This window comes from Tamandua tetradactyla, chromosome 20 (assembly GCF_023851605.1).
Source record: "Tamandua tetradactyla isolate mTamTet1 chromosome 20, mTamTet1.pri, whole genome shotgun sequence".
Taxonomy (NCBI): domain Eukaryota; kingdom Metazoa; phylum Chordata; class Mammalia; order Pilosa; family Myrmecophagidae; genus Tamandua; species Tamandua tetradactyla.
The window spans coordinates 21962746-21974002 of NC_135346.1; positions in this window are offsets into that span (position 1 = coordinate 21962746).

Below are 11257 nucleotides of genomic sequence, written 5' to 3' on the forward strand. Positions count from 1 at the left end.
CAGATGGGCACACAGGTTCTGGCAAGTGTGGCCCAAAGGCTGCGTCCACACAGGTTCGGGCATTTCTCTTGTCCTGTCCTGCTCGACGTGCTCATACCTGCATCCATTCCAAAGCCCTAAATGGACTGAAATAGCAAGAATTCAACTGATTTTCTTCTCTCCTAGAAAACAGAGTACAGGAAATCCCTTCTACTAGGGATAGATGGCAAAGCGTCAGTTCCTTCACTAGTGGGGGGCGAGGGGACGTCACACAGAACCTAGAGTTGTAGGGCGAGGAAATCTCCATCCTGCATTGAATGGGGGGCCCAGGGCCCAGGGTAAAGGAGGTAACCTTAAAGTCGGGAGACCTGGTTTGCATTCCCGCCCCCGTATGACCTCGGGGAGTGGCTTAACTCTCTGGGCCCCAGATGCAGCCTCTGAGGAAATCAGACCAGAAGATGGCCTGGTGCTCTAAGAAGAGACATCTCATGGCCCTTCATTCTCTGGAGTCCCTGACCAGGTCAGCCCCAAATCCCCAGACACTGGACCTCGGGGGCTTCCTCTTCCACCTGTGCCATGCGGGCAGGAGGCCACTCGCTTTGCCCACTACTGAGTCAGCATCCCTGCACAGCGTCTTGCCCGCACTTGACTTCCAATAAGCATGTGATATATAAATAGATGAAGGGCCCCCCTTTCGAGTAAGGATGGAAGGGCTTTTTCTTTTCCATTGTCTCCTCAAGAGCACTGGAGGAAGAATCAGACAAACCGGGTTCAAGTTCTGCCTCTTACTCACCAGCTGGGAGGCTTCTTTCTGGCCAGCCCTGTTACCCCTCCAAGCCTCCGCAGGTGGGCTTGCTCTCAGCATAAATCTGAGAAGTCTTTGTCCACTCTAAAGTGATATACAAGAGCAAGACACACCGTTAGCCATAATGTCACTGTTAGATCAAGACCTCGTTCAAGGGTAGTATAAAATGTGATGGCTTTGAGCCTGAAACATCCTGATAGGTGTGCGGTTGTGGACAAGTTTCTTAACCTCTCCAAACCTCATCTGCAAAAGGAGGATTGTAATAGTTCCCACAGCAAAAGGTTGTGTATTAAATTCGATAGTGCACAGTGCCTGGTGCGAGGTGAGCTCCATAAATGCTGGTTATTGTTATTGTCATCCCCCTGCTCACTAACTGCCATCATGGGGTGGTCAGCTCACCTAGTCCTTCCTTGCATGACAGGTATTCCCAGCTTTCTACTCTAGCTTCATTTGGATGAAAATGTATCTTCCGGAAGCCACCCACCCCACAGTCCTTAGAGGGGGCAGAGCAGGAGTCAGTGCTGCTGTGGGGAGAACAATGGGTGCTGCCCAGGCAGCCGGAGTGGGGGGTGGGCTGGCCAGAAGGTGGGGGTCAGAGGGCTGCCTGCACCCCCCACCAGCCGCCAGGGGATTAAAGCCCCTCGGCCCCCTAGATGTTGGGAGCTGCTTATCAGGTTAGAGCCGAGCCGCTGTCTCTGGCTGTCTCTGCACATTACCCGACCCATCCGTCCCGCTCTCCTGCGCAGCCTGCCTACCCCAGCTCTGCCTGTGCTAACTAGTTAATTGGATCTTGGCTAACCTGGTTATGGACCAAGTCAGCCCAGCTCCTCGGCCTCAGAAGCACCGGCGGGGGAGGGGGGGAGGGGCTGTGCACGTGTGTGCGCGAGCGTGTACGTATGGGTGGAGGCGCCAGTCTTCGAGATTTTATTCCAAGCCTCCCAGGATCCCCCGGGCCATGGGATTGGAGATTGGCGCCTGAGATGAGTTCAGAGCACCCCCATCCCACCCCACCCCACCCCCACCCCCGATCCCCCGGGACAGGCTGAAGCCAAAGCTCGGCTCTGTCACTAACATAACCTATGTGATTTCAGGGGAGTTGAGCATCAGCTTTCTCTTGTGAAAAATGGGAGTCACAAAACGTACCCCACATTGGGGAGCACTTAGTAGGCACTCGGTGAATTACCATTGTGCTCGCCATCGTCATCATTAGTCACGCTGAGTTCCCGACGCTGCCTCCGGGGATTCTCGGGTGGGGGGCGGGAGGGGTCTCAGGGCGGGGGGCCGAGAGGCTTTCATTCACAGTTCCTTGCAGGTGTTTCCTCCAAGGCGCAACTCCAATCTCCTCGTTTGTTCCTCATGCAAATACTATGCTAATGAGCGCCGCGGCGCGCGCCCGCGCCCAGCTCCTGGAAGGTGGAGGCTGGGCCGGTCCCCGGGTCGCGCGCGCCGCGGCCCCGGCGGTCCCCCTCCTCCCCAAGACTGGAGCGAAGGCTGGGCTGACAGGCCCAGTCCTCAGGGCAGACAGGAAGAGGGACCCCGCTCGAGAGGGAAACAAAGGAAGACCCTGAGTCTGGGTGGGAGACGGACAGCCTCGTCATCGCCATAATCATCAACATCAAAAAAGCCTTTGGAAACGTCAAATTCTTCCCCGCCCCGGGAGGGCTACTCTGCAATTACAGAGCCTCAGCCCCGGCCCTCGGGAAGCGGGGGCGGGGGTGGGGGGTGGAGGAGGGGCGGGAGGAGGGGGAGAGGGAGCGCTCCGGAGGTCCCGGGAGCTCGGGTTTGCCGAGAGGCGGGTGGCGGCGCCTCGGTTCCCCCTGACGGCCGGGCCCCCGCAGGACCCCCTCTGCCCGCGGCTCCTGCAGGCGGCGCACGATAGAGGGAGGCCGGGGCGAGACCGTGACCCCGAGTCTAGCCCACAGGGGTTCTTAGCCCTGCCCTGCTGCCCCTTTCTTTTCTTTTCTTTAAAATGTGTTTGTTAGAGAAGTTGTGGGTTGACAGAACAATCATGCATAAAATCTCGGATTCCTGTACACCACCCCACCACCACCGCCTTGCATTGATGTGGGACGTCCGTTACAATTGGCGATAGCACTTTTTTTTCTAATTGTACTATTTTATTTTAACAGTCATAGCCAGCAATTATTGAGAGATTCTGTGTTCTAGGCCCTGGGTGAAGCAATTCACATGGATCACCTCATTTAAAACACCCAATACACAGGCCTGTGAAATGTCCTATTATTTAAAAAAAATTTTTTTTGGTTAGAGAAATTGTAGATCATGTAAAAAATAGTGTTCCCATATACCCCCCTATTACTGGCACTTTGTATTAGTGCGATACCTTTGTTACAACTGATGAAAGATTATTTTAAAAATCCTATAAACTATGGTCCATAGTTTACATTAGATCCATTTCTCCCCCTAGTTAACAGCTGTGTAACTGGACCAACCCTTTGTCTTATCTCTGCGTCTATAAGATAGGCAAAATAATCCCTGTCTCTTCAGGTTATTGTGAAAATTAAATGAGATCCTGTAGGCCTCAATAAAAGACGAATGTAAGTACTGATGGCAAAGGAAAAGCAAATACCCAGCCCTGTTTCCTGGCCCTCATTAGCAGGGTAGGCAGATATATAACCAGCCTGGCTTTGTACCTTGCCACATCATGTGAGGATCAGTTTCCTGAACCAGATAAATAAAAAAATCAGTGTGCCCACCCAAACTAGGTGAGTTTGAGCATTGGTGTCTCCACTTAACATTTAACCTGCCCTTTGGGTTAATGTTGGACAAGAATTTACAGTTGAACCTTAGTCTCCTTACACGCTGCTCTGGGTAATATAAAAATAGAGAAGGGAGTGGGGACACAAATACTGTTTTGCACAATACAGGAGCAGGCGAGGGGTGCTGACAAGGCCAATGCGGAACAAGCATCTTCCTTATGGGGCACCCTGTGCTGACACGGCTGTTTCTGCTGAAATGCCCGGGTTATTGGGCAGCTCTACCATGACCACCACCATCACCCTGCACTCTGCCCCGCTCCCATCTCCACCCCCAAACCCCCACCCCCTGGCCCAGGTCACTGCAGAGAGGGTCTCCTGTTCCAGAGCAGACCCAGCCTTGAGACATAGTAGGTGCTCAATAAATACAAATTGGATGGACTGCCACAAGGACACTGCCAAATAAATAAACTGCGCAAGCAGCAGGCTGCCTGTAATTAGACCAAGGAGGGCAGTCAGTTATTAATATCAGACGCGTGACAGGGTTAACACGCATTGAGGGTGGGTGTCATGAAAAAAGAGTCACCTCCTGTGCCCTCGGGGACTTCTGGCTGAGAGAGCCAAACATCAGCAGGTGCTCTCCTGCCTGAGGGGCCTCCTGCCCTCGAGGTACCGTCCGCCCGCCCCTGGTCTTTGCCTGGGCTTCCTCCATCCCAGCCTCCCTCCTAGGACCCTCTGCCACCCTTTATTTGCATTTCCATTATGACGCCTGTCAGTACAGAGCCCAAATTGGAGCTCTTTCTACTTGAAACTTATCTCCCTGTGGGATTCAAAACTCTCCAAGGGCAGATTTTGTCCCCTGCGGTGGAAGCAGCGTCCCTGTCCTGTAGGGGATGCTTAATGAATGACTGTTAAAGTCAAGAATAAGGGTGAGGAGGAGAGGGGAGATGGAAAAAAAGAGAAGAGAGAAGGGAGAGAAAGACATACGAGAGACAGAGAACAATCTAGTTCAATGAAAAGGGCGGGAGAGGAGTGAAGAGAAGGAAGAAAGGAAAGGAGGGGAGGGAGGAAGAGAGGAAGGGGAAAGAGCAAGGCTGCCCTGGTGGTTCTCGGGATTAGGGAACACAGGTCTGACCCTGTTTATGGTGCTTAAAGTCTACCCAGAAACATCCGGTGACCACATACTGAGCCCTGTCCCCCCCCCACCCCCCCCCACCCCCCCCACCCCCCCCCCCCCCCACCCCGCCTTCCTTCCCCATGGCCCCATGACTGACCCCCAGGCCTCTCCGGTTGGCACCTGCTCTCTCTGCCCAGGAGTAGAGTTCTGCAGGCTCCCCTCACTTCCGGGCTCTCCTTGGCACCCCGCACCTGGGGAGGTGCTCCAGGACACCATGGGGTGGGGGGGCCTGGGGCAGGAACCCAGCCAAGCTGGGAAGGAGTCAGCAAGGCAGATGCCGCCCCTCTCCTGCTGCCTTGATTAGAGAAATTGAGATGTTAATAATATTCCAAGATGCAAGGTGCTAATTAAAGTTAATTACTGTTTCCTTGTGAAGTAACCTCTCCTCGTGTTTACCAGGAACAAGGCTGCTCCCCTGGCTCGTGCCAATCACGATGCCTGCTGCTCGGCAGACCCCACACCCTCACAGGTGCCCTCGCCGCCCCCGGGCCCAGCCCGGCCCGGCCAGGCAGCAGGGACCGAGGCGCCCAGGCCCTGCCTCGTGGTGTGGCCCCAGCCCAGCCCGGCTTGTCCGAGCACTCGCGTACCATGGGCGCAAGTGACCCTTGGGGCCTGGGGACAGGACTAGTGACCCGAGGGGCTGGCACCCTGTCCTCTGCCTCCTCCGCTCCTGCAGAGCCCTGTCCTGTCACTAGCAGCTCCATGACCTGGAGCGAGTTGCCTAACCTCTTTGAACCACAGTTTTCTCATCTGTAAATGGGACTAATAATTCTACTTTGTACCTTTGTTGTGAGGATCACATGAGACACTGCCTGTAAAATGCTCACCACATAGCTGGAATTTAATAAGCGCTCAATTAAGATTAACTGTGATTACTATTGTCTTTGTTAATAATCCTCTCCCTCCCAAACTCCTCTCCTGTGGTGTGGTCAGGCTGCAGGGTGGGGGTGGGTCAGCTGAGTCACCTGTGCTCTAAGCATACTGGGACATCACTCCGGCCACACTGCGCACAAAATCCCATACCACCCACCCACTTGGGAGGTAAACACAGCTGCACCCTCCTTATGGAGGGCCGCCCCCTCCCCCTACCTTGTCACATCCTCCTCTCTCGGCTCCCTCCCTGGCCTTAACATCACCCAAGGAAGTAGAGAGAAGAGGGGGGAAGCTGGCAGCACTCTCCCAGGAGTAGAGTTCTGCAAAACCCAGAAGTGCGTGTGTGTGTGTGTGTGTGTGTGTGTGTGTGTGTGTTGTATCTGTGTGCCTGTGTGTCTCCATTCTTGTGTTCCAGGCTTCATAGGGCTTTGGGGGAGAGGACACCCCCTTGGGATCCAAGTCAGGTTGCCATGACAACTGCAGGTGCATACCTCCAATCTCCTCTGCTCCCCCACTCCCACCCCTTGCACACACAGCCACACTGGCCAATTCTGGGGGAGACACCATCTCTCTGATGGGAGGCTGAGGGATGCAGTCTCCCAACGCCAACTTGGGCTGCCCTCCCCTGTCCCTTGCCCGCCTTCTCAGTAAGCCCTCTGGCTGGGGAGAGGGCCAAGGAATGAGGCAGACCCCATAAAGTGATTTTTCCATCAACTCTACTCTTCTCTGGGGTGTTAATGCGAATGCGTTAACATTGTTGTCACCTTTGATTTGGACAGAGGCATAGGGGATGGGGTGCAGGAGTCCACCAGGATATAGCATTGGTAATCAAAGGGTCAGGAACTTCCTGCTGGCTTGGTGCAGTTCCCCCCCGTCCATGGAGGATCCCTGGCTCTTTCTCTGAGGGTAGCACTGGCCAGCCCTGCCTGGGGCATTTCCTGTTTATGAGATTAGAAGGGCAAGGGGAGGGGACCTGAGAACTGGGCATTTAGCCCAGTTTTGGGAAGTGAGGGTAGGTTGGAGGGACACTGATGGCACAGCAGACTCTGGGAACTGCCCCCTCCCCATGGCCCAGCTGCCCCTGATGGACCTCTGCACCTCACCTCCTGTGGCCCCAGCCTCCTCCACGTGCCTCTGCCCGGGCAGACCCTATCCTTGGCCCCCTGTTCCAAGTTTAACCTCCTCCTGCCCAAAGCCCATGCCTCCTGACTCCAGCTCCATCTGTCTCCATTCCAGGTCTCTCCTCACCCCCACTCTGTCTCATCCCCTCCCCATGCCTTCTCCCTTCCAAACCTTCTTCCTCCTTCCACCAGTTTTTCTACATAATTCCCACTCATCTGTGGTGCACCCTCCTTCTGCTTCCCTTTTCTTGCTTTGGCTACAGAATCCCCAAGCAGATTTCCTCTCATTCATTCATTCATTCAGCAAACATTTTTGAGTGGCGGTGTATATGTTAAGTGAGGTTCTTGCCTCCTGCAAGCTTTCATTCTAGTGGGAAGAGACAGAAATTGAGCAAGTAAACAAATAAAGGAAAACGATAGATTGGGACAAGGTCAAGGAAAAGGACAAAGCAGGAGGTATGACAGAGATTGAAACGGGCACCTGCTTGGATATGAAGTCGAGAAAGGGTCACAGAGAGCAACCCCACACAGGCCATCTGGAGGCAGAGATTTGGTAGAGGCAGTGACCGTCCCACTTCCCCCTCAGCTCATCTGCAAGCAGTGGGCACAGAAGCCACCGGACCCTGCTGCTATCTCCCGCCACCTTCTCCACCTGCTCTGATGGATACCCTCTTCCTCAATCAACCATGACAGACAGACAGGCCTAAAACCTAGGAGACATCTTCCCAACCCCCAGCCCCCAGCCCCACCCCAGCTCTCAACCCACCAGGTTTTCCAACAATTTCAACCTCCTGGTAATGCTGAGGGGAGGAGGGCTAAGGGCTTTGGGGGACTTAAAGTACAGGAGCAAGAAAAGACATGACCATGTGTAGAGAAGCTTAAAAGCCGCACAAACTACTACACGGTGAGAAATAAAATATGCATGCGCTGAGAGGGGTTTGGAAGGATCACGGCCAGGAATGGGATCATGCGGCAGCTTTCTTGTGGATGCAGTGTTTTGAGGGTTGGTGGGGGTGGGGTGCAGAGGGCAGAGGGTACATGCAACAGCCCTGAGCCACGTGGAGTCATGCACGTGCTCACAAATACAGCTCAGGGACTTTGCCCTTCCCAGTGCTGCAGCCCCATGAAATATTTAGGCTTCTGGACACAGCTCATCCCTTACTGTCCCCCTGAGCAAGTACACTTTCCCTACATCATTTATGGCTGCCTCCTTGTTGGGGGCCTGCAGAGAAGTTAAACTCAGACCTCAGATTGGAAGAGGTGTCTGCCTGGACCCTGTGGTCAGGGGCAGGATACAAGTCTGACCCCGAACACAGAAATCCCCCCCAGGGACACCCACTCAGCAGCTTTAGCAGAAGGCAAGGTGAATGAGTCAAAGAGCTGAGAGGTACTTTTTCGGCCTGCTAGAATGGGGAAACAGAAGCAGGAGGAGGGGGTTTGGAGGATGCAGATGTCTGGGCTCCTATAGGGCCCTGGAGAAAGGAAACCGAGCCTAGGGATAATGATACCAGCTGTCATTTATAGAGCACTCACAATTTATTGTGCTAAGCACTTTACATGCATTACTGCATTAAATCCACACTACGAATTTGAGATTTATTACCCCCATTTCATAGCTAGAGAAACTGATGCTCAGAGAGGTTAAGTAATTTATCAAGGTAATCCGGCAGTCCAGCTTAAGGTCAAGCTCTCCCATACCGGCCTTCTGCAACAGCTTCCTGACAGGTGAGAACACTTAGTTAGGGGGGTGGAAAGAGAGGGATGTGTGTGTGTATGCGTGCGTGCGTGCGTGCGTTTGTGTGGCAGGAGGCATGCCAGGGCAATGTCTGCCCCATTCCAGCGTATTCTCAAAAGATGAGGCTCTTCTCAGCATAATTCCTTCCTGCTCCCTGTCCGCTCTGAAGTGACTCTGCCCCAGCCAGGACTCTTGAACACTTTATCTGTTTACTAGACAAACGGTAGTGGGCAGATTGGGACACCCTGGGGAAGGGGGAAAGGGAAGGTGAGGAGACTCGGAGGGAGAGCCAGGAGAGAGAAGTGAGGGCGAGAGCAGGACCACCTAGGAGACATGGAGACACAGGGGGCTGAGCAGGAAGTAGGGGAGCGTGAGGGGGCATGAGGCAGCGGGTGGGGGCTGGGTAGGGTGACTCCCAGCGTGGGCAGTTGGAGCCCACCTCAGCCCTTGGATGGAGAGAGAATGGGTGGAGGGTGATAGAAGCAACACCTACCCCCCTGCCGCCCCCAGCCAGCTCTGTCTCCACCTACCCTTCCCCCTTCACACCCCACTTCTCCTTCCCCTCCCCCACCGTCTTCTTAGGAACAATTCTAATTACACTAAGTGACTAAGAGGCGGTTTTGGCCTGAACAACCAATTAGGCCAGGAAGAAGGGAAAGGAGCTCCCCCGAGCCTCCCACCCCTTCCCACCCTCTCATCTGCCTTTTACCCAGGCCGCGGATGAGCTCAAAACTCCACAGTCACTCAACTTCCCCGGACCCTGCCCCTCCGCCCCGTCCCACCGTGGTCCGTTACCTGAGCCGCCCAGACAGCTCCGGGCCGCCGCTTACTGCCCGCCAGGAGCCCTCCATCTGCAGGCTCTGGGTCCATTCACATTCCCGGACGCGGGGAGTGCAGGAGAGAGTGGGGGCCTCCTTGGGGGACCACCTTCCAAGCCCCTTTATTCCCGATGTGGTGCTTCCTCTCCTTCCCTCCCCCCTCTCTCCTCGTGCTCTGGCACACTCATTTCTAACATCCCTGGACCAGGCCTACTGGTTGCCATGGAGACGCAGTGCAGCTGGATGGTGAGTGTGTGTGTGTAGCTGCGTGAGTTCTGCAGCACGGGTGGCTGTGTGTGTAAGGTCTCCACGCGTGAGGGAGCGTTCTTTGAGGGCAATTGGACAGGGATCCAGGCCCCGAGGGGAGACCCAGGCCAAGGCCCCAAGTGGCCCTAAAGCTCTTCCTGTCTTCATCTGGGACACATCCTCCCCAACTCAGTCCCTGCAGGCCGGGCTCCAATTGGGCAGCTCCTGAAGGGGCCCCAACTTACCCCTTCTGCCCAAGGAGAGGGCTGGGAGCCCCAGGAAAGGAATGAGACTGGGGGAGACCCTGAATGGGGAGGGAGGTGCTACTGTACAGCTGAAGTGAAGATTACGCTGGGCAGATGGGCAGACGGATAAGAGGTCAGCAAGGCCCCCAATGTCACCTCAAAGCCTGGGGGTGGTGAGAGGGGCTAAGCCCAGCTAGCTGGAAACTCCCCTCTGTTTCTGTTCACTTCAGCTAGTATTTATCCAGAGCTCCGGGGGATGTGGGGGGAGGGGCATGGGGGAAGTGAGAGTCCTAGAGCCCTGTCCTCAGGAAGCGCAGCATCTTAAAGGAATCAAGATAAATTCTTTATTGTCTCCCACCTCAGGGCCTTTGCAGCTGCAATTTCCTGTACCTGGAACGCTCTTCACTGAGCTCTAAATCCGGAGGTTTCCTCAGAGAAGCTTCCCCGGCCTTCCTGAGTAAAGCAGCCCCTTCCCCTACACCACCTCCGGTTAGCCTCCCTCCCGTCCCACTGTTTGTTTCCTTCACAGCACTTTAACACAACCTGTAATTATCTCATTTGTTTGTTTATTGTCTATCTTCTCCACTAGAATGTAAGTTCCACCAGAGTGTAGGGACCGTGCCCGTCTCGTTCAGCGCAGTACCCCCAGGACCTGGCACAGCGCCTGCCGCATAGCAGATGCTTAATAATATGGTAACTAGAAGAGTGGACAAATGATTTTATTGAAGCCCTATAATAACCCTCCATGACAGTAAGCATTATTGTTCCCATTTTACAGATGGGAACCTGCGGCTCAGCTACCTGCCTCAGGCCATATCACTAGGAAGTAGCAGAGCCAGATTTTTGATGCAGGGCTCTCTGCTTCCAAATATGATGGGAAATAGGGACTACCTTTACCAACCTAAACTGCCCTGGGGTCCTCTTCTTTGTCCTTCTGCCTCCGTGTGTCTCTACTCCCAACCCAGGCATGCCCCGAGAAAGCTTGAGGAAGGGAGGGAGGATAGCTAGAATCTATAAAGAATGTAAATCTTGACCTTTCCTTTCAGGGGCTTAGAATCTCCAGTGGCCCTCCCCTCCCCCCAAGCTAGGGTCCTTAGGTTGACCAGCAGGTCCTTCAAGTTCTGCCACCTGCCTTCCTCACAAGGATCTCTGGTCCTTCTGAGCCCCTCACCGTCTCCCCTTTCACCCTCAGGCACATGCACACACTATTCCCTTGGCCTGCAGCACTCTGCCTTCCTCGGCTGGTTTACTCCCCACCTGCCCTTCGACACTCAGCTCTGGCACGACTACTCCAGGGCACTTTCTGGACTTGTGCTGGAGAAGACACTTCCTTTGGCTGTCCAGCCCGAATTTCTGGCTCACAGCAGGAATGAAAACATGGTCTGGTTATTATTTCCGTGTGTCGTTCTTGAAGTGTACAGGTGACCTGTACTGACTTAGCACAAGGGAGGGACTCAGTAAATGTTTCTAAACTGAATGATTCAGCCAGGGGCAGGATTCTGATACCCAGCAGGCCACCCCCACCCCCCCAGCTCCCTTGAACC